The 21957-nt window shown below is 46.0% G+C and overlaps 1 protein-coding gene and 1 long non-coding RNA gene across 2 annotated transcripts in view; both read right to left on the bottom strand.

The window, feature by feature from the left end:
- Positions 1-21957, bottom strand: part of LOC310675370 (uncharacterized protein) — a 728507-nt gene that overhangs the window by 185858 nt on the left and 520692 nt on the right. The gene's annotated exons all lie outside the window — the stretch shown is intronic.
- Positions 282-9456, bottom strand: LOC310676591. The gene is made up of 3 exons (XR_014510636.1): positions 9331-9456; positions 8836-8915; positions 282-466 (listed from the first exon to the last, which is right to left on the bottom strand). It is a non-coding gene; the product is annotated as an uncharacterized lncRNA (long non-coding RNA).

Genomic DNA, 21957 nt, shown 5'->3' with positions numbered 1-21957 from the left:
CTAAGTGTTAACCACAAGCAGGGTGCTACACCATTAGTGCATATAGCAATATCCGGGGGCACTGGGAAGCATCAGAAATGTGGTTGCCATGCATCCCAAGATCAAGGCATCCTGCTGAGTAAATATCCGCCTATCCATTTATGCCAGGAAGCCTGGGAAATTATTTCCCATGGCATCCTAGAATGCCTGGATGGGTGCCTTGTGGCCCCATCCAAATTCCAAGGATTATAGTTGCTGCATGCTTAATCCACTTGACCCTCACCTTAGTCTCGTACGAGTAGGGAGGACTCACAGAAGGGAGCAGTCCTTAGGTGTGTCTGGGCCCACTTCAAAATAGACTTGGAGAACTGGGCTTTTGAAATTCCATGTCTGTATCACCTCACCCGGCAGTTAGAAACCTTGCTGCACCATATTGTTCTGAAGTGGTTCCAGGTTAGCGTGCTTGAAATGGCTTGTTCAGTTGCTTCTGAAACGTCAAAGATAACCACCCCCTTTTAAAGTATTACTAAACTTACTACTTGTGAAAGACACTATTTGCTGACAATACCTCAAAAATTGTTTTAATTAACCTTCTTAAAATTGGTGGATGCCTTACCAGTCAGCTGTAAGCCCCCCAGTTCTGATCAGAAATGGGGGAGGGTGCTTAACCATTTGCCCCCACCCATCCCAGTTGGACACAGGTGAGCATCTCTAGGATTGCAGTCCTGTTCTGCTCTCATGTCTTATTTGTTTGCAGTATTACATGCAGGTCCAGCTGTTTGGAGATCTGAATCTGCAGTGTGTCTAGCAAAGTTTTGGGACTAATTCCTCATGTTTGGATAGCAGGACCTGTGTTTACTGGATACCTGGAGGCAAGATGAACTCTGCAACAGTTTCCCCCACTGTGGGGCAGGAGGAGAACAGCCTGAGAAACAGAACCATGCTCTTTTTCTGCTTTGCATATGCGCTTGTAGTGGGTCTGTTATTTCCCATGGCACAATTGCCCACAGAGAGCCAAACCTACACATTTTCTGAACTTTGTTCTCTGTATTTCATTGCAATGAAGCCTCCTAGCAAGGCAGTTTAGCAGCTTTTCCATCTTCATGTAAAATAATAGATTGTATCTCTTACAATTTATTAATGCTGCTACTGTAAACTGATTTGATTTATATTTTTGCTGGCAGCAATGGCCTAATTATTTTCATATTACTGTGTGTGGTCCTAATGATAATTGTCCTCAATTTATACACTGACTAAACATCCACTTTCACCGATCTGGAGATTGTGAGATTACTGATGAGACCAAAGCAAAATCTGTAGAAGTTGAATATAATTAGTGATAAAGGGAGATTATGGAAAGGAACTGTACAACTCAGTTTTTATTAGAAGAATCTTTTGAAAAGCTGGCATAAGCCAAGTGATATTCAAATTGGAGAGAGGCTGCCTGGAAGCTCAGCTTGCTCATGGCTGTGCACACACCATACACTTAACAGGCATTTCCCCCAAGACCCCTGGGAACTACAGTTTACCCCTCACGGAGATACAATTCTCCAGACCTTACAGTTCCCAGATTGTTGGGTGTGGGATACAGGGGCAAAGGCATCATTTCCAAATTATATCAGGAGATGTTGACTGTAACCTTAGATCCACTGCCTGAGATGATAGTTGTATAGGAGGGGGATATAAATGAAAATATTGGCGACGCACAATAGAATAATACATGAACCAGCTTCTGTTTGGGAGCATGCCCTAAAGGAATTTAATAGGTGGTACAGGACGCCCGTTCAGCTCTCATCCAACCAATGCCAGCCATGTGGTGACAAGGTTGCAAGAGGAGTGGCATGTACTACCACCTGGGGTGAGAATGCCCAGTGATGGTTTTTGGAACAATGCGTATAAAGAAATGGTGGATTGGACTCTGCTTGGACTCTGCTTGTTGGTAAATGTGGTAGCTTCCTCCTTTTCTCTTCCTGTTCTTTTCTCCATTGCACCCACCCCAATCTATTACATATTTTAGACATAGATTCCAACCCCTCCTTATCATAAACTCCTCCTTTTTTAAAAGGAATGTCTAAATCTCAATGTAGTTTGTATATATATATGTGTGTGGTGCGAGCTAAGATGGCGTCGTTAGTGGTAGCTCTATTCTGTGCTCCGCGTTGATATATAGTTTTATCAGTATCTATCAGCACTTTTAAAGCCTTTTTTTTTTTTTCCTCTTTTTTAATCGAGCTTAGCAGTTTTAAATTATCACTCTCTTTTATTAAGTGCCAAAGGCCTATTTTTATCCAAAAGAAGCTCAGCAAGCCGCCCTATCTTCACGAAGCTGGTAACTAGCAGACGGGGGAGGCCAGCTACTCCTCTGGAAGGACGCCGAGCTTTTTATCTATAAAAAAGGAAGGAATTGAAGCTGCTATAACCCCAAGAAACACAAGGCAAGTTCAACCCGATAATTATTCCAAGGGGCTTTTGTTTTCTTTTTTCTGCTTCGTCATTCTGCCTAGCTACTTTACTGGTTACGTCGTGAGGCTGTTGAATGAGGGAGAAAGACCTAGCTGAATTTTAAACTAAACAAGGCACAGTATGAAAGCTTAAGACCAGTAATATTTTCTAACACTTTAAATGACTGATACTCCACAAGCCCCGATGTAAATTGCCGGAGAAACTAACAAGTTGGAGAGGTTGGAGAGGTTTAGGAGGCAATTTCCACAAATCGGCACTTCTGCTACTGTTTACTCCAGCTTAGAACAAAAGATAAGCCGCCGTTAAGCAAGCACCCCCTACCATACACCCATATATACCCATATACCCACTATACCCACTATGGTCCTCACCAGGAAAAAATACAAGGACCAAGGAATTTTGCCTGGGTCACCACAGAGCCCGTTGGAGCGACGAAGGAGACAAAGTAAAATTACCAGCTACTTTCCTCAAAAAGACTCGAGCAAGAGAACTCAGAATGAGAGTATCCTAGATGTAGCTATGCCTTTGCCACTCACAGTGTTGGATTGGTCAACACAGCTAAAGGACTTGCAAACAAACAACAAGAGGACAAACCATCCAACAAATCTGGCCCAAGAACTTGCCATAGCAGAGAACGCTACAAAGGCTAACACAGCCAACACACCTGATGTCAATCCTCATTTGTCACCGCTGGAACTTGGAGGTAATCTTTCAACCCATTGGTTGAAAGCCAATGACTGCGGAACAGAAATGTGGGGTGATTATCTTCAGGAGCAGATATACCAGATTTCTAAGGATCTCCTTAACGTTAAAAAATTTTTAGCGATAACAAACGGGCTGCTCCTGACCCTAGTGGATAATTTCAAACAACATGTGAGCGCTTCAGACCAGAATACAAATCCCCTAGCCAGCCCGGACCCACCACTCCCCAGCAAACCCCGGAGAAAAAAAGCTGAGCCTAAGATGAAGAAAAGCAAAAACATGAGAAATCTAAGGCGGCTCAAGACAACTCACCGTACCTGTAAAAAATATTGGCAGAAGCTCTTTAACCTTCTTCCATCCCTTTCTACAAGTGGAACAAACAAATCCAACTCGAGTGCCATCAAAGAGACACGTAAAGTAGATACACCCATAAAAGAATCTAAATCAAGTTTTGAAGAATCAACACCGAGCTGGGACAAAGGAACTAATCCATCTGCAGTTATACCGCCCCAGAGTCCTCTTATGGCCAGCACAGAATCTGTAGACAGAGGTGAGCAGGCGACCCAAACTATTGAGGGGAACCACTCTTCCCAAGTTCGACAGATGTTGTGTCCCAAAAGAGAATGGAGTTTAGTCCTAATCCCACAAAAGCTTGTCTTTGCTAATTACCCTAAACCGCCTAGATTTTATGCAGGGTTGGACCGTATAGACCACTTTTTGTCCATTATAAGTGGCATTTTACCGGGGGTAGTAAAAGCAACTGATATAGCCGCTATAGAGTATCTACATCAAGATGATTGCTCGGTACGAGCATTGATTACTTTTTTAGATCATAATCTGGCTAGTTTCATTTTTAGAGCTAAAAACCTATTCAAAAAAGAAAGAATAGTCCTATTAAGAATATTTGAAAATAGAGCACCTGCAACCTCTCTGATGGGGCCCAAGAGCATAGGAATGGAAGTTCACAATAGGGAAAAAACCAACCACCAAAACCATCGAAATAGAAAGCATAAGTTCCAGCAGGATCATCCCCACCAAACAGCACCAAATGAAAAAAAGGAAGCCTCACATCCAACTGGCGTCGGGCCTCTCACGTGGGATAGTGAGGACTCCGCTTGGGAGGAAGAACTCTCGCTGATAAAGCGATTCTGGTCATTGCATTCTCCAGCTCAAACTGAGATCCTGAAAAGACTGGATTTACTTCGAAGCAGACTAGAAAAAAAGGATGATCAAGGTGAGACAATGAAGGACCCTTATGTGCAGCCCATATCTCCCAAATGTCTGGTGGATAAGAAGACAGTGGGAGGCACCTTTAAATGTGTAGACGTGGAATTACAATCTGAGCCCCCTGTGATGTACAATAAAGTAAGACCAAATCAAGGTGTGAAACCTCAAAGCTCCTGGCACAGCTATCTTAAATTGTCTCCGAATGAATTAGCTTCCCCCCCAACTCCAAAATCTAGCCCCAAATCACCAAGAAAAGAGGATCACTACACTCTCTCCAAGCAGTCAGCCTCGAAAAGAGCCAACGGGTGTGTTTTTTTAGACACCAAAGAATTGCTGGACATGGTGGTAACATAGATCCAGCTCCCCGAAGGGCCCGGGGCCTAAAAGTGCTGTCCTGGAATATCGCGGGTTGGCACGCCAAGAAAAATAATCAACAATTTTTGTGTTACCTTAAGCAATTTGACATCATCTTCTTTCAGGAGACATGGCAGAATGACCCTATACTTCTTAATGGGTATAACTGCCACTACCTGCCTGCCTCTCCATCTCTAAGGGGCGGCAGATCTAGTGGTGGCCTAGCTTGCTTCATTTCCACGGAGCTGGCGCATTCTTTAACAGCCCTACCCAGCTGCAATTCTTTAGCAACAGCCGCTCTACTTAGCTTCAAGAGAACTACTCTCTTGCTGGTCAATGTCTATATTCCCCCAGGTCAAAAAAACCCCGTTGTCAAGGCTACATGGGCTGAGCTAGAGGCGTTTTTAGAGCCTCTCGAATCTACTTACCCGTCTGCCCTGACTATTGTGTGTGGAGACTTTAACGCTCGTATAGGAACAGATGACAACAGCCTATACACTCATTTCAACCAATTTATGGACCCTGAAGAACAGACGGATATTGGCGCGACACGACTGTCCAAAGATAGTAGAAGTAATTTCCCAGGTCTCTGCTTAGTGCAGGCTGCCAGACGGAGGGAACTGCTGATACTAAACGGCAATATAGAGGGGGACCGCCCCGGGGAATATACCCATTTCTCCAAGGCTGGGGGAAGCGTTATAGATTATATCCTAATCTCAAGATTTGCTCACAGCTTTGTAAGGAAGTTCCAAGTGGGCCACAATACTCTGAGTGATCACCTACCTCTAATTTTAGAGCTTGCAGGTCGGCCTTTTGACTATTCTATTGCCGAGCCACAATATATACCTTCTGTAAATTTGGATATACCTGCCCCCAAAAGACTCAAATGGTCCCCAATACTGAATGAAAATCTAACCCTCCTTCTTCAGTCAGTGGAGTTAAAGCTTATTCGCTCCGCTATTGTATCAGGCAATTCAGTAGCTGTGATTATGGAACGCTTTAAATTACTTTTGGAAAGATTGAAACCCCATTTAACAACAGTGATACATAGCTCCGCTACAAAGAGGGCAAAGGACGGAGCTAGCTGGTTTGACCTGGAGTGCAGGCAAACAAGGAGACAAACGAGAACAGCCTACCGGAGATACAGGAAATCAGGGACTGCCCTCCTACTTAATGCTTATATTTATCTGAGACGGTCTTACAAACAATTACTAAGGAGAAAGAAACTGGAAGCTGAAAGAGCCGCATGGCACAGTTTGGTTAAGGCATCGCACGAGAAAGATACTACTTGCTTTTGGCGAACCATATCTGGTCTACTGGACCAGGAGCGTACTAATCCCATCTGTACAGTGGAACCAATGGAGTGGTTGCGCCATTTTCAATCTTTGTTCTATGACCAGGAAGCCCAACATTACAAACTATGCATTCAATTGGAGGACCTACCCCATTGGCCACCAGTAACTGCGAAGGAAGTTGAGAATTTAATCGCACAATTAAAGAACAACAAGGCCCCAGGGAATGATTATATCCCTGCCGAACTTCTGAAGTCCAACATTGGCTGGTGGGCCCCCCTGCTGGCGTCTTTATTTTCTTGGATCGACTCAACGGGTTTACTCCCAGATGGTTGGACTGAGGCAATAATTATCCCAATCTATAAAAAAGGACCCATGACAGACCCGGCGAGTTATAGACCAATCAGCCTTCTGCCTATACCCAGCAAACTATATGCCAAACATCTTTATACCAAGCTAACTAGCTGGCTGGAAACTGAAGCTATTCTAGCGGAAGAGCAAGCGGGTTTCAGGCAAGGCAGATCCACCATAGACCATTGCTTCACCCTAGCCTATTTAATTGACAAATATGCCAAAAAATCCCGTGGGGTGTTATATGCAGCCTTTATCGATCTAAAGGCTGCTTTCGATTCAATTCCACGTGTAAGACTCTGGGATAAATTGAGCACATCAAGTATAGACAAAAGACTATTATTTCTGATCAGCTGCTTATATAAAGACACGGTGCTGCATGTAAGAACCTCGTTAAATGGCCATCTTATAGGACCAGTTCCTGTCAGTAAGGGGGTCAAGCAAGGTTGCATCCTGGCCCCAGTTCTATTCAACATCTACACCAATGATATGGTTAACTGTTTGTCATCTCCGGACTTCCACGCCCCCAAACTGGCTGACAAAGCAATATCAGTGCTTTTGTACGCTGACGATGCGATACTCCTATCTCGAACAAGAATAGGCTTAAATAGGCTCATAGGTGAATTCTCAGCATACTGTAGGAGAGAGCAACTTGCAATAAACTATCAGAAAACCAAAATTATGGTTTTTGCAAGGAAACACAGACAGTACAGCTGGAGGATGGATAACCAGACAATTCAACAAGTCAAAGCCTTCAAATATCTGGGTATCGTTTTCCAGTCGACCGGGTCCTGGGATGTCCATCAAAAATGTGCCAAAGAAAAAGCAGCTCAAAGTACCAAGATGCTGTCCCGCTTCTTCTACACGAAGGGGGGCAGATACATCCCAGCAGCCCTTGAAGTTTTTCAAGCAAAACCTCTGGCGCAGTTACTGTACGGGGCGCAAATCTGGACGGGGAACCACTGCTCCAGTCTTGAAACTGTCCAGTCTAAATTTCTAAGGCAGATATTCGGCGTCCCCTCCTGTGTTCCAAACGCAGCATTACGACTTGAGGCCTGCCTTCCATCTGTGGAAACTCGGACCTGGCAGAGAACATTCAACTTTTGGCTTCGTCTTAATCTGAATCCACCTGGTCTACTGCCTCTAGTAATGCAAGACCCTTACAAAAGCAAGTGGTTCAAAACTGTGCATCAAAAACTCCTTACATGCGGTCTGCATCCACAGTCCCTACTATCAATGGGCCTCATTAAAGCAAAGAGTCTAATAGGCCAGCGCCTGAAAGACATTGAACGACAAAACAACCTGACTATCCTAAAGAAACTGTGCCCATGGTATACCTACTTCCCCCCTTCTCATTTTGACTCTCCAGCCTCATATTTGTCTAAACTAACCATCCCAAAATACAGACGTGCCTTTACATTGGCTAGATGGGATGTTCTTCCCTCTGCTGTACTCGAAGGTCGTTACCAAAAGACTCCATTTGAAAAACGACTCTGCCCATGTGGAGATGGTAACACGGAAACAGTGTCCCACGTCCTTCTTTCTTGCCCCCTTTACAAAGACCTAAGGAATGAGATTATTACTCCACTCATTCTCTCCAACCCCGGCCGTTCACCAGACATTACACTGTATTTTCTATTATCTGATACGGATAGTCAGATAACAGAGAAGGTCGCGAGGTACATTGAGAGAGCTGCGAAATTGAGGACCACCATCTGAGTGACAGACTTGTTCATCAGACGGACCTCCTTTTGCCTGTTCTTTTCTTCCTTTTATCCCTATTTTCACTTTTACCTCTTGTACAGCTGTGGTCTGTTGGCTTTGCTAATAAAGTTTTGATTTGATTTGATTTGATTTGGTGGATATTGTGAAAGAATCATTGCAAGTTACACCACAGCTGTCATTATTATCTTTATTTGAAGACATAAATGTAGACATCAAAGCTAAGGGACTTCTGGGGGTTTTTTTAATACTAATGGTTGTACTGCTTTCAATGGCTTAAAAATGAAGAATCTTGGAAACTTTGGACCTTTCATAGTGGTATAAGAAGGTATAGAACCTAACAATTTATGAAAACATAACACAGAATTTAAGCGTTAAATTATGAACAAGCTTTTTATGCGACTTGGTGGTATGTCATTAATTATATTATCAATGCCACTTTTCAATTCTGGTTTTCAGCGGTATCTCTGGGAGGCTGGAACTCATGACTGTGCTCTGGCTTTGAAAGTTTCTACAGATATTCTCGCCTTACTCCCCGCTCCTCACAAATATTACTCATTATTTTGTTTCTGTATTTTTATTAATATGGAAAATGTCAAATGAGATTTAATGTTGCCTCCCCAGGAGTACTTTTACAATTTAATATTTGTTTAGTTTGTGTTTATATTTATGTATAATAAAACTCAATAAAAGTGATATTAACAATGAATTCCTCCTTGGGTAGGACTCTTACTCAGCAACTTACGTCCAGCCTCTTTCAGCCTAAGCTGCCTCCTGGGGCTTTTGTGAAGGAGAGAGGGGAAGCACCTACACTCTTCTGAACTCCTTGAAGGAAGAGAGTGATAGAAATAGAACGAAAACACAAGGCTCAACAAGCGAAGGAGGTGGAAACGCCAAATAGGCACTAATGGCAACTCTGCTACTCCAAGGCCCAGTTGTGGCACCTTGCCTGGTGGAAAAAAGTGAGATGCTTTGATTGGAAGAAGACTGAAGCACCAACCTCAGCCAATCAGCATCACCCTGCAAAATTTAGGGAGGGCTCCAAGACAAGAGAGACACTTGGTATTAGCAATGGCAGACAGCTGGGTGGGGAGCAAGGGAGCTTCTGTGGCTGTTGCTCGGTTGGTCTGAGCCTCAAGATCTCAAGTCAGCATTGCCGAGCAAATGGAGCTGGGCCTTCCCAAATCACAACAAAGAGTCATTTGGAAAGTTTGTGCATAGTTTATATAATGACACTTACCTAACAGCACAAAGTACAGCAGAGCTGTGAGAGGCTAAGAGCAACCTGCCCAGGCCTCTGGATCCCCCCTCCCCCTGCTCTGGTATTATGGAAATCAGCTCATTTGATGGAGAGCCATCCTAGAGTAGCAACAGCGTCACCACTCTGTGCCTATCATGATATAGCGTGTTTCATTTATTTCTGCTGAATTATACGAGTAAAATCAGCCTATGAAGTCATAGGTTGTTGCCATAGGAATGTCTATGAGATCACAAATGCAGTATTGGATTTGCTCACAGCTGTGAATGTGAAGGGAAACTTCAGCTGAAACATAATAGCTTCCGTAATTAAACCCATAGTTTGACAGGTTATAACCTTTCTATCTAATTTTCATTCTACCTGATGCATCAGTAAGAATGAGTTATTAATACTCCTATTCTAAATGCCAGTTAGGTCGAGTGTAATCAGAGAATTGTATTCTTTCAGAACACAAAGAAGCCCCCCTAGTGTGAATGTATAATTACCATGCTGAAGGGTTTCCTTCCACCCATGGGCTACGGGAAATTTGCTGCGTTAATAAACAAGAACAACGGGCTCACCCCCACTCAGAATGATCAAAGAATACATGAGTTCAGAGGCAAACATAATTTTGGGAAGCAAAGAGACCTTGTTTAGCATAAATTGATATCAGAGGAATGATGTTGGATGTATGCATATTTGCACATGAATAATTTCCAAAGGAGCCGCAAACAACATTAGCGTTAGGTTGGCTGTTAAATTTGGAAAGAAAGGTTAGTGCACTACAAGCACAGAGTGATTTCCTCCAGGTAGTCCTATGGGGGAGGAAAGGCTGAGATGGGCCAACGATCACAGGTCCTGCTTGGAAATAGTTCATCATCATTGTTATGTACTGAGTTGAATAGGATCCAAACTGCAGCAGTCTGATTGGTCCTAGAACAATAGGATCCAAATCACAGCAGTCTGATTGGTCCTAGAACAATAGGATTCAGAATGCATCAGTCTGATTGGTCCTAGAACAATGCAGCAGTCTGATTGGTTGGCAGGAACCACCCAATCATGCTCCAGATATAAGTGAATCCACAACCTGATTGGCTTACAGTAGAATTCCAGAATTAGCCAATCATGTGCAGCCCATTGTGTAAATAATGTATATAAAGCAGATACTTTGAGGGGACTTTCATTCATTCCTCCTCACCACTATGAGCTGAATAAAGAGCATGAAATCACTTTGCGACTCTGAGTATATTTCACTGGCGACGAAGGTGGGATCCCGCTGAGCTGACTGCCACACACCGCACCGCAGCACCGCCACCTGCCGCACCGCTGCCTCGCACCGTGTATCTAGGCTTCAGCTCCGGGACACAAGGAACTCAGAATGGCAACCAACAGCAGCTTCTCGCCGTTCAACCCAGCATCTGGAGACTGGGAAGCGTACGCCTCTCGTTTCACCTTCCTCCTAGAAGCCAAAGGGGTCACCGATGAAGAAGACGCCAAGAAGAGGGCAATATTCTTCAGCGTCTGCGGAGAGGAGACGTTTGAAATCGCCCGGGCTCTCCTTGCGCCTGAAGACGTCGCTATAGTTCCATACAAAGCAATAATGGAACAGCTGAAGGGGCACTTTTCGCCACAGCCCTCAGTGGTGGCTCGTCGAAATGCCTTCTACGCAAAGCGGCAAGCCCCTGGGGAAACCATAACTGGGTTTGTGACCTCTCTCCGCCAAGCCGCCCGGTTCTGCAACTTCTCAGAGCTGGAGAACATGCTTCGTGACCGCCTCGTCGGTGGCCTGAAGGATGAGAAGCTGCAACGACGCCTCTACGCCAAGAAGGACCTAACGTTCCAGGTCGCTCTGGAGGAGGCCCTGGCGACGGAAGCTGCCGAGAGGTCGACGCAAGAGGCACGGCCGAGCCAGCCGTCCCAACCGAGGGTCCACCACGAAGACCTCACCGACGACTCAGGATCCAACAGGGAGGAGGTGCACCGTGTACAGCAGCGCACTCAAGCAGCCCACATACCGCAGCTGCCTCGACGAGAAGGAGGGAACTGCGCAAGCTGCGGGGAAAGTCACGAGAGGAGGACCTGCCGTTTCCGCAACGCAGAGTGCAGGCAGTGCAGAAAATCGGGACACATCGCCCGGGTGTGTCGAGCTCGGCCCACCCGACGCCAGGCATCAGATGACCACTCCAAGAGCCCCAGGTCCCGGGGCCTAACGCACCAAGGCAACTCAACGGAGCTCACGGACTTCCAGGTATACCAGTTGCCCCACCCCAACGTAGAGAAAATTTATGTAGAGGTACAGATAGAGGGGGCCCCATGCCGCATGGAGCTTGACACGGGTTCAAATCTATCCATAATCTCGGCAAGGACCTTAAGGAAACTGTGTCCTACTGGGGGTCCCAAACTCAGGCCGGCCCCATTCACCCTCCGGGACTTCCAGAAACGTAAGGTCCCCACAATGGGGGTGGGGACCTTCAGGGTGCAATACCGAGGGCGGACGCGGCAACTGGACTTGCTTGTGGTCAAGGGCCCCTACATTAGCTTACTGGGATTGGCATGGTTTGGACCCCTGGGGCTAGCCGTCACCGGGGTGAACAACACTAGCTTACAAGTGGACGTGGACGCCATATGCAAGGAATTTCCGGGGGTTTTTGATGGGAAATTGGGACAGTATACGGGCCCCCCCATTGCTCTACAGCTTGACCCCGCAGTACGACCAGTCAGGCTCAAGGCCCGCCGGGTCCCGTTCGCCCTGAAACCCCGTATAGACGAGGAATTGGACCGGCTCATGGAGCAAGGAGTGCTGGAGCCGGTGCCTAATGCCCCCTGGGAAACCCCAATCGTCACACCCGTCAAGCCTAATGGTTCGGTCCGCATCTGCGCAGACTACAAATGTACCATAAACAAGGCCCTCACGGCCCATGCATACCCAGTGCCAGTGGTCAGCCATGTCCTTGCCACCCTGGCTGGGTCGAAAATTTTTGGCAAGCTGGACTTGGCCCAAGCATATCAACAGCTACCAGTAGATGAGGCCACAGCAGAGGCACAGACGATTGTGACGCACAGAGGAGCATTCAGGGTAAAGCGGCTGCAATTCGGCGTCAGCGTGGCACCAGGCATATTCCAGAACCTAATGGACTCTCTCCTTAAAGGAATTCCTGGCGTCACCCCCTTCTTCGATGATGTGTTGATTGCCGGGCCCACACCAGAGGAGTTTGAGGACCGCCTCCGCACCGTTCTGCACCGTTTCCAGACAGCGGGTCTCAAGGTGAAGCGGGAAAAATGTCTACTAGGAGTGCCTCAGGTGGACTTTCTGGGATTTATGGTGGACGCAGAAGGGGTCCACCCGACTGGGGACAAGGTACGGGCCATTTGTGATGCCCCAGCGCCCAAGAACAAGACTGAACTTCAGGCCTTCTTGGGACTATTGAACTTTTACCATTCCTTCCTTCCCCACAAAGCGGCGGTAGCAGAGCCCCTACACAGACTTCTGGACAAGCGGGCCCCTTGGGTGTGGGGCCAGCGCCAAGAGGCTGCATTCCAGGCAGTCAAGGACTTGCTTGTCTCAAACTCGGTCTTGGCACACTTCGACGAGAGGCTGCCAGTGGTGCTAGCATGCGACGCCTCACCCTATGGCATTGGCGCTGTCCTGGGACACCAACTCCCGGATGGAAGAGAGATACCAGTAGCATACTTTTCCCAGACACTCAGCGCAACCGAACGGAACTACTCACAAATAGACAAGGAGGGGCTGGCAATTGTGAAGGGAGTAAAAAAATTCCATGATTTCTTGTACGGGCGGCCCTTCACCGTGGTGACTGACCACAAGCCGTTGCTTGGCTTGTTTGCCCCCGAAAAGCAGACCCCCCAAGTGCTGTCTCCTCGCGTCCTCAGGTGGTCAATTTTCCTTGCCAGCTACCAGTATGCACTGATTCACCGACCTGGGAAGCCGATGGGCCATGCGGACGCCCTCAGCAGGCTACCACTACCGGAAACAGGCCCCGACCCAGCACCTGCACAAGAGGTTATGAGCCTGGAGCTGCTTCCCGACCGCCCCATTCAGGCACAAGAAGTTGCACACCATTCCAAGAAAGACAGGGTCATCTCCCGGGTCCTGGACTGGGTGTGGAGGGGATGGCCCAGCAACAGCCCTGGGCCAGAATTCGCTGGCTACACAACCCGCAAACATGAACTGTCGGCCCACAAGGGGTGCCTGTTATGGGGAAGCAGGGTCGTTGTTCCCCAGCCCCTCCGCAAAAGGGTCCTCACAGCCCTACACGAGACACACCCAGGGGTAGTAAGAATGAAGGCCCTGGCCATGAGTTATGTGTGGTGGCCGGGGATCGACGGAGAGATAGAGGCCTGGGTCAAACACTGCCAGGCCTGCCAAGAATCCCGCCCAGATCCCCCAAGGGCCCCAGTCCAGTCCTGGGAGTCCGCCCGAGCACCATGGTCACGCCTGCATGTGGACTTCGCTGGCCCCTTTCAGGGGAAAACATTCTTCATAGTGGTGGACTCCTACACCAAATGGCTGGAAGTCGCACTGGTACCGTCCACTTCTACATCCGCAGCCATCCGGGTACTACGCAGGCTGTTTGCAACCCACGGGCTCCCTGACACTCTCGTCTCAGACAACGGGACTGCATTCACGTCAGGAGAATTCCAAACCTTCACAGCGCAGAACGCCATCCGCCACATCCGTTCGGCGCCATTCCACCCTGCCACCAATGGCCAAGCAGAACGCATGGTGCGGACCACCAAGGACACCCTTCGCCGCATGACGCAAGGGGATTGGGAGTACCGCCTTGCCACATTCCTCCTAGCACAGCACAGCACCCCCAGCTCAACGACTGGCCGGAGCCCCGCTGAACTACTAATGGGGCGGCGCCTTGCAATCAGATTGGACCGCCTTCACCCCGATAGAGCTCAGGATGAGGTAGTGGTGGAGGAAGGCAGGAACCCCCGGACCTTCGAGGCCCAGGACCCAGTGTACGCAAAGAATTTTGGGGCAGGCCCAGCATGGGTACCCGCCACAGTCACCAGGGTCACTGGCCCCGTGTCATACGAGGTGCTAACGGATGGGGGGCAATGCTGGCGCCGCCACTGCGACCAGATACGGCGACGATTCCCGGGAGAAAACCAGGAGGAGGAAAGGTCAGAGGAGTCCCGAGGGAACAGAGCGGCAGTGAGGCCCATAGAGCAGGAGGGGCCAGCAGGAGAGGCAGAATCAGTAAATACAGAGAGGACCCGCGAGGCCGAAAGGACACCGGAACCAGAACCACGACTGAGCGAGCAGGTTGCGCCAGACCAAACAGGCCCATCACAGCCAGCATCCTTGGAACACGAGCCAGAACCTGAACCCCGGACCAGGGAACACCACAGGCCGCAACGCACACGTAGGCCGCCGGCGTACCTCGAGGACTATGAATGTGACCTCCCGGGCAGGACTGGAACTTAGAGGGGAGGGGTGTTATGTACTGAGTTGAATAGGATCCAAACTGCAGCAGTCTGATTGGTCCTAGAACAATAGGATCCAAATCGCTGCAGTCTGATTGGTCCTAGAACAATAGGATTCAGAATGCATCAGTCTGATTGGTCCTAGAACAATGCAGCAGTCTGATTGGTTGGCAGGAACCACCCAATCATGCTCCAGATATAAGTGAATCCACAACCTGATTGGCTTACAGTAGAATTCCAGAATTAGCCAATCATGTGCAGCCCATTGTGTAAATAATGTATATAAAGCAGATACTTTGAGGGGACTTTCATTCATTCCTCCTCACCACTATGAGCTGAATAAAGAGCATGAAATCACTTTGCGACTCTGAGTATATTTCAATCATCATCATAAATAATTTATTTATACCCCGCCCAGCTGGGGTTCAGGCAAATAAGGTTAGGCATGTTGGCCGGGAGCAGGGAGGGGACGAAACAGAACAGGGTGTTTGCAGGCTTTTCCAATGGTGTTTCAAATATACACAATTTCACTTAAGTGTGTGGTGCCTTGGAACCTAATCTTCACATTAACGGGGGGGGGGGGGTACCTGTTATTGTGATGTTATGTTTATTTCCATGCTCTTTAATATAATAAAGTAATAAAAAGGTTAAAAACCTAATACCATAAAATGGAATGAAACAACATCTTTGAAGTTTATGTCACCCACATTAAAAATAGTGGGGGACCAGTGAATGCTCTAGGGGGCAGTAGCATAGCTAGGGAGGGGCAGGGGGTTCACAGGGCACCACAGGGGTCTTTAGGGCGGCCCATCCCTGCCCATCCCTGAAACAGGCATGATTTTATGAAATGATTCTATGACATACTAACTTATCATGTACTGGTTAATAGCAGCCTTCCTATTTCTGCCCCTCCACCCTTCATCAAATCTGGGACATAAGTGACATTTGTTCTTCCCTGTCACACAGCAGAAGGCGCAAGGAGGTGGTCAGTAGCCCTAGGAGGTAACAAGGCTTTGGGGTGGTCAAGGGTGCCTCACTGTTCCAGTTCAACTCCTGCTGATGAGCCGTGATGCCTCGTTCTGGATGATGGTGCATTCACTTGCTGCTTGGGGGTTCTCATCGCTGTGCAGTATTCATTCCATTTTCTTCCAGCCCACACTTGTTTGTCATACTTGTTTGTCACACTTGTTTGACCCGGAGAGACAAACAGAAGAGACCTGTCAGGAGTCACATACAACAGCAGGATGCAAGCTTAACAAATACTTTAAAATAAATAAACATTGGTGTGTATGATGAAGCACAATCTCCTGGGTTTGATTCTCATACTGGCTTTCAATGAGGCTTGCAATGTGATATTGCTCTTAATAATTTGAGTAAGAGTTGATCTGCACATTTGGGTCTATGAACTATGCAATTCATGTCCAAATTCAAGCTCTCCTGCAATCCTTTTCAAGAGGGCCAGGAGTGAGTTCCCATCCCTGCGTTCTGCTGCCATTGCTATTTGGCTGTGTACGGGAGCAAAGGAAAAAAAAAACATCCAGCACCACAGTTCTGTGAACATAGAGAACAGCCATCTATGTGACACACCCTCTCAATCGGATCCTTACCAGGGACAAATAAATAGACCTTTCCCTCTGTGAAAACAGAGTTTCTGCTCTGGTAACAGCAGATACATATGCATCGTTTTCAGGCTCACGTGCAGTATAAAGTTTTGCACACTCTTTAAAAGGAAAATTAGAAACTACTGAGGGGTGCAGTTGCCTCTGTTCAACTACAACGTTTATATTAAAACACAGATTCTGTAATTAACAATCCTTTTTTAAATAACAGAAAGCACAGTAAAGAGAGGGAGGAGCAAACTCTTCCTGGGGCCCCCAGCAGCAGCAGGTGGAGGAGGAGGAAGGGGACCTGACCAATGTTCCAGAAAAATGAGGGGTTTTTACAGGACAACTTCACCATAAGCTGAAGGGGGAGGGGAGCAGCTGTTCAGAGCCACTTGCAAAGGTCTCACAAGAACACAAGGATTATAACAAAGCAATAGAAATTATTGCAAATACAATAAAGAAACACAACAGGAGTGCAATTTTTTTAGTTCCTCTACTACTTTTCTTTTGTTATGAAATCATTAAAATTAGGGCTCTTCAACCACTTTGAATGAGTCCCAAATTTTGAACAAAATTGGATCCATGCAGTCCGAAGTGGGTAGAGGCAGTTCAGAAACTGAACCAATCCAGAGTGCATCAGACTGAGACAGAACGCAAAATACTCCCTAAGGAAGCCAGACTGACAATCTCCAAAGTGTTGCAAAACAGCCCCAACTAAGGAGGATGCCAGGGAAGGAGGGCAGGGGGAGGAAGAGGGCTGGATTTTGCACATGGACAGCACTAGTTTACAATTCAGTGTTAGAATCTCATCCAACAGCACTTGAAGGGAGGGAAGGAGAAGTATGAGAATGACCAGTTCACTTCCACTGCCTTTCAACCTCCTGCAAGTCTTTGGTGCACGTTGGTGGCATTTGTTCTGTTTGTCTTTTGTTGGTCCTTGAGTACTCTACTCAACCTTTCATGTGTCTGTCTGCCTGCCTGCCTGCCTCCCTGCATGCCTGGAGAGTCTTTCTGTGGCTTGGTTATCCTGGAGAAGGAGTTACACCCTCCAATCAGTTTCTTTTCATAAATGGAACAGGAAGGATTGAGAACTAGCTGTAAATACTTCTTTAAAAAACAACAACAACAACAACAACAAATAGTAATAATAATAATATTTGTTTGGAAAAGCAAACTTTAAGGTGACTAGCACAAAAAACCTGGATCTACCTGTTTGAAATTCTGCAGGGTTAATCCCCTTTTGAGAGGCTCCCATGCCCCCATATGCAATGCACCTATGTGAAAAAGAAACAAGTTGTGATAATTTTGGTTTCCCAGTGCAAATCCATGGGAAGACCAAAGAGTCAGTTTTCCAAATGTGGATTTCGGATCGAAATTGATCCAAATTGAAACCCAGGGGAGGGGGAGTAGCTTGCAGCATCCCAATTAAAATCACATCCATCTTGCAATTTATTCATTATTCACATTCATTTTTATGTTCTTCTATATTTATCTTAAGCATTACTTTTGTTGCTCATTTCTGTGACCACCTTCTCATGCTGGCTGTCTAGGTACGAAAGGAACCACTACTATTAGTTTCTGGGCCCAATTCAAAGTGCTGGTTTTGACCTAAAAAGCCTTTAACAGCTCAGGACTTCTATACCTCAAGGACCACCTCTCTCCATATGAACCAACCCAGACTCTGTGATCCTCAGCTCTTCTTGTGATCCCCCTTCTTCTTGTGCAGCAACATGAGAACGGGCCTTTTCTGCAGTGGCTCCCACTTGTCGAAGGCTCATCTCCGAGAGGCTTGCCTGGCACGTTCGTTACATATCAGGCACCACATTTATCTTCTCTCAGGCCTTTGGCTAATTAAACAGGCCTTTTAAATGGAGGGCAGGGATATTGAATTCTGTTTGTTACTATGCTACACAGTTTTGCATTCTTATACTGTCAACAGCCCTGTAATCCTTGGATGTAGGTGGTATAGACATTTAAAAAATAAATATTAGAAACCAACAGGACAGCCTTATGCAGAAAGAGTTGATGCTATCAAAAGTCACTGAGAGGTTCAGGAAATCCATCACAGATATAAAGTTTCTGTGATGAAAACAGGTTTGAAACGAGACTGAAATGGACCTAGATCATCAGTCCCACCCATGATGTTTTATGTTTTTATATATGCTATAAGCCGCCCAGAGTAGCTGAGGAAACCCAGCCAGATGAGCATGGTATAAATAAAATTATTATTATTATTATTATTATTATTAGTGCTTGGAGTGGTGCAGCAGCCACCTGCTCAAGCACCTGGTGCCAAAAGGTGACATTTGTGAGCAGCTAACAGGTGTTACAGTACTTGGGATCTTTCAGCAGTGGCCTCATAATCCCCCCTTTCAAAGTGGCTAGGAACTTTTCTTATTGTAAGGGAGCCTTGTTGATCTCTTACAAATGATTTCTGGAAATGGGTAGTTTATATGACTATTTTAGTTACACCTGTCTTGCTGACAGTTATCTCAGGTAACTCTGTAAGCACTTGTAAACACTTTTGCACTCTAAACAATCCTCATGTGAAAGTAACTGTCAAAACAATTTTCTGTTACTATAAATTATGTTAAAATATGTGCAACTGCAGTCTAGAGTGTAAAAACATACTGCCTTTTTATATATTTCCTAATTCGGTTTCAGAGAGAAAAATATCTTTGGACACAACAGCATAACATTTCATTTAACTCATATTTCTCAGGCCTGAACAACTTAGGACCTCCCTATCTGATTATATCTTCCATGCATGTCTGCCAGGGGCTTTGCAGCCCCTCTTGCTGTTGCTGTTCAAGGCACGCAGAAAAACCAGTAGTGGCTGACGGCCCCTTAGACATCACTGGCTGAGGTGGTATTTTGTTGAGCAGGTCACAAATGGCAGACCTGCTCAAACATCAGTGGCTTCTCCAAGGCAGTGTCCTCAGTTTCCCATGTTCCAACACAGTGCTCCATATTGTACACATTATAAAAGGTAAAGGTAAAGGACTCCTGGACGATTAAGTCCAGTCAAAGGTGACTATGGGGCACTGATCTCACTTTTCAGGCAAAGGGAGCCAGCCTTTGTCCACAGACAGCTTTCCAGGTCATGTGGCCAGCATGACTAAACTGCTTCTGGTGCAACGGGACACCGTGACGGAAACCAGAGCGCACAGAAACACAATTTACCTTCCCGCCACAGCAGTACCACTGCAGACAATACTTGTTCTTATTGAATAAGTTTTAATTACAAAGTTTTAATTATAAAGAGGAATATGAATGTGTGTGATGAGGGCACATGTAAATGGACAAAGGGAAATTCTTATCTGTTGCTAAATTTATTTTAAATCAAGATTACAAATTGCCCTCAAATTTATCGTAGCACAGAATATGAGTATGATGTGACCCAGTCTCCTGTATTCTTAAAGGTAAAGATAATGGTACCCCTGACCATTAGGTCCAGTCACGGACGATTCTGGGGTTGCACGCTCATCTTGCTCTATAGGCCAAGGGAGCCGGTGTTTGTCCGCAGACAGCTTCCGGGTCATGTGGCCAGCATGACTAAGCCACTTCTGGTGAATCAGAGCAGCACACAGAAACACCTTCCCACCGCAGCAGTGCTTATTTATTTACTTGCACTGGCATGCTTTCAAACTGCTCGGTTGGCATTAGGATCAACTGTCATGATCCCTCCTGGCAGAACTGTCATATATTATCCATTTCCACTGGCTATATTGGGGAAGAGGAGAAAAAGGATAGTCCACTCTACCCACTTGACTGGGACCAACTGCCATTTAGCTCCTTCTCTCCTGAAACTACTTCCTCAATTGTCATACCATCAGTTAAAATGAAGCAAACTGTTTTGGTACAGTATAAACAATTCCTTATTTTCCCCTTCCACTTCATGCAATGTTGGAGGTAGCTGCAGGCTTTTCAAATGAGGTTGCGCCCAGGGCTGCTTGGAAGGAGAAACATGGTTGAATCTCCATGTTTTGGAAAAAATAAAATCCAGGTGCTACCCAGATCTATCTCAATCCTGTGATGCTGCACATAGGTTCCTTAGTAGGTAGAAAACAGGAATGCAAAGAAATTAGGCAGTTTTTATATTAACAAAGGTGGGTAATTAATTTTAGGTAATATGCTAGATTATCTCAGATAAAATATCTCAGATAAAAAAACAGATTTTAAAATGCAATAAAAGCCAAATGTGGTAGCTTTAACTAGCAGCCAGTAGTGGGCAGTCTGGTTGGGCAGCAGGGCTTACCTGCTCTTCTGATAGCTGACTCACTGCTGCTTACTAGGGAGAAGGCGGGGAGGGACAGGGAGGTCAGAATTGTACAAATGCACAATCAGGAACTGTCTCTGCCCATGTGTTTGCACCCCCCCCCCAAACACACACACACCCTGTTGCTCCCAAATCGCTGCTCCTCTACCCAGTAAGCAGCAGTGACTCAGGGCAGGTGAGCAGGGCTGCCCTGCCATGCCGTTAGCATCTCAGCAAACAGCAATCCTGCAAACCTGCAAAGCCCCAGATGGAGGCAGAGGACCAAATCAAATTGTTCAAACAATATTTTCTGGTTTTAAGTGACTTTAAAAAATCTTGGATGATTTATTTCAGATACGAACACAATTCTTCTGAAAAATAAAAGAGCGCAGTGACAGTGAGATGAAATAACAGAGAAAAAGAAAGTCAATAAAACAAAAAAGTGAAATGCTTCAGTTTCTTCTTGTTATCCTGCTGTTTCTGTATCTTTACAGAAATTGCTGCTGAAAAAGCTTCATTATGACTAGTGAAATTTTTCAAGGAGTTGTTTTACAGATCCTTAGGCTGAGGACCATTAACACAGCATTTGCTAAGTGTATATATCCAAATTCTGACTATATCTCCATGGCTGGAGCTGACCAGACAATTTCTGAACTTGCTATGTGTACAAGGATCCATTGCTTTCTATTTCCCCAGTTGTCAACTTGGTCTGACCAAGAACAAAGTCCTGGACATAAATGCCATCTCTGTCCCTTCTCCGAGAATAAATTATTGCTCTTCGTTTGTTGAGGGTTTGTGCTTGGTGCTCTCCGAGCCGATTCATAATATTATGTCTACTGTTGGTCTCCTTGCAACCACTGTGTGATTTTTCTTATCGTGCAATGCTCAACTAAATAACAAATCACAATGCTCAAGAGGACATGCTTTCAATAGCACATTTACAATGTACTTCATCACATTATGTTGTTCAAGATGAATGCATCTTACCTTAAAAATGAGAACAAAGATCAAGTTGGCGTTTGATCTCCTGGAGAATTAAATTGCAAACATACATGCTAAGTTTCATTGTGATATCTCAGTGTTTACGGGGAATAGTGTCTGCCATCACCTCCCTGCCTTCCTGTAAAATGCGTGCAGGCGACCAGGTGGTGTTGACACCTTAACATATAGAACTTTGACCTAAATGTGAAGTCCAGCTTTTATTCCAGTGCCTCATTCTTCAAGGCAGATATAGTACAATTGTTTTGGAACATTTCTTTCTAGCCCTTCGTGTCCTGTGTGTGTACAGTTAATTTCATTCTGGTGCCTCAATAC

This window comes from Podarcis tiliguerta (genome assembly GCF_965153285.1).
Source record: "Podarcis tiliguerta genome assembly, chromosome: 4".
NCBI classification, from domain to species: Eukaryota; Metazoa; Chordata; class Lepidosauria; order Squamata; family Lacertidae; genus Podarcis; species Podarcis tiliguerta.
Note: the sequence above shows the minus strand (reverse complement) of the source record. Positions and strands in the feature narration are given on the sequence as shown.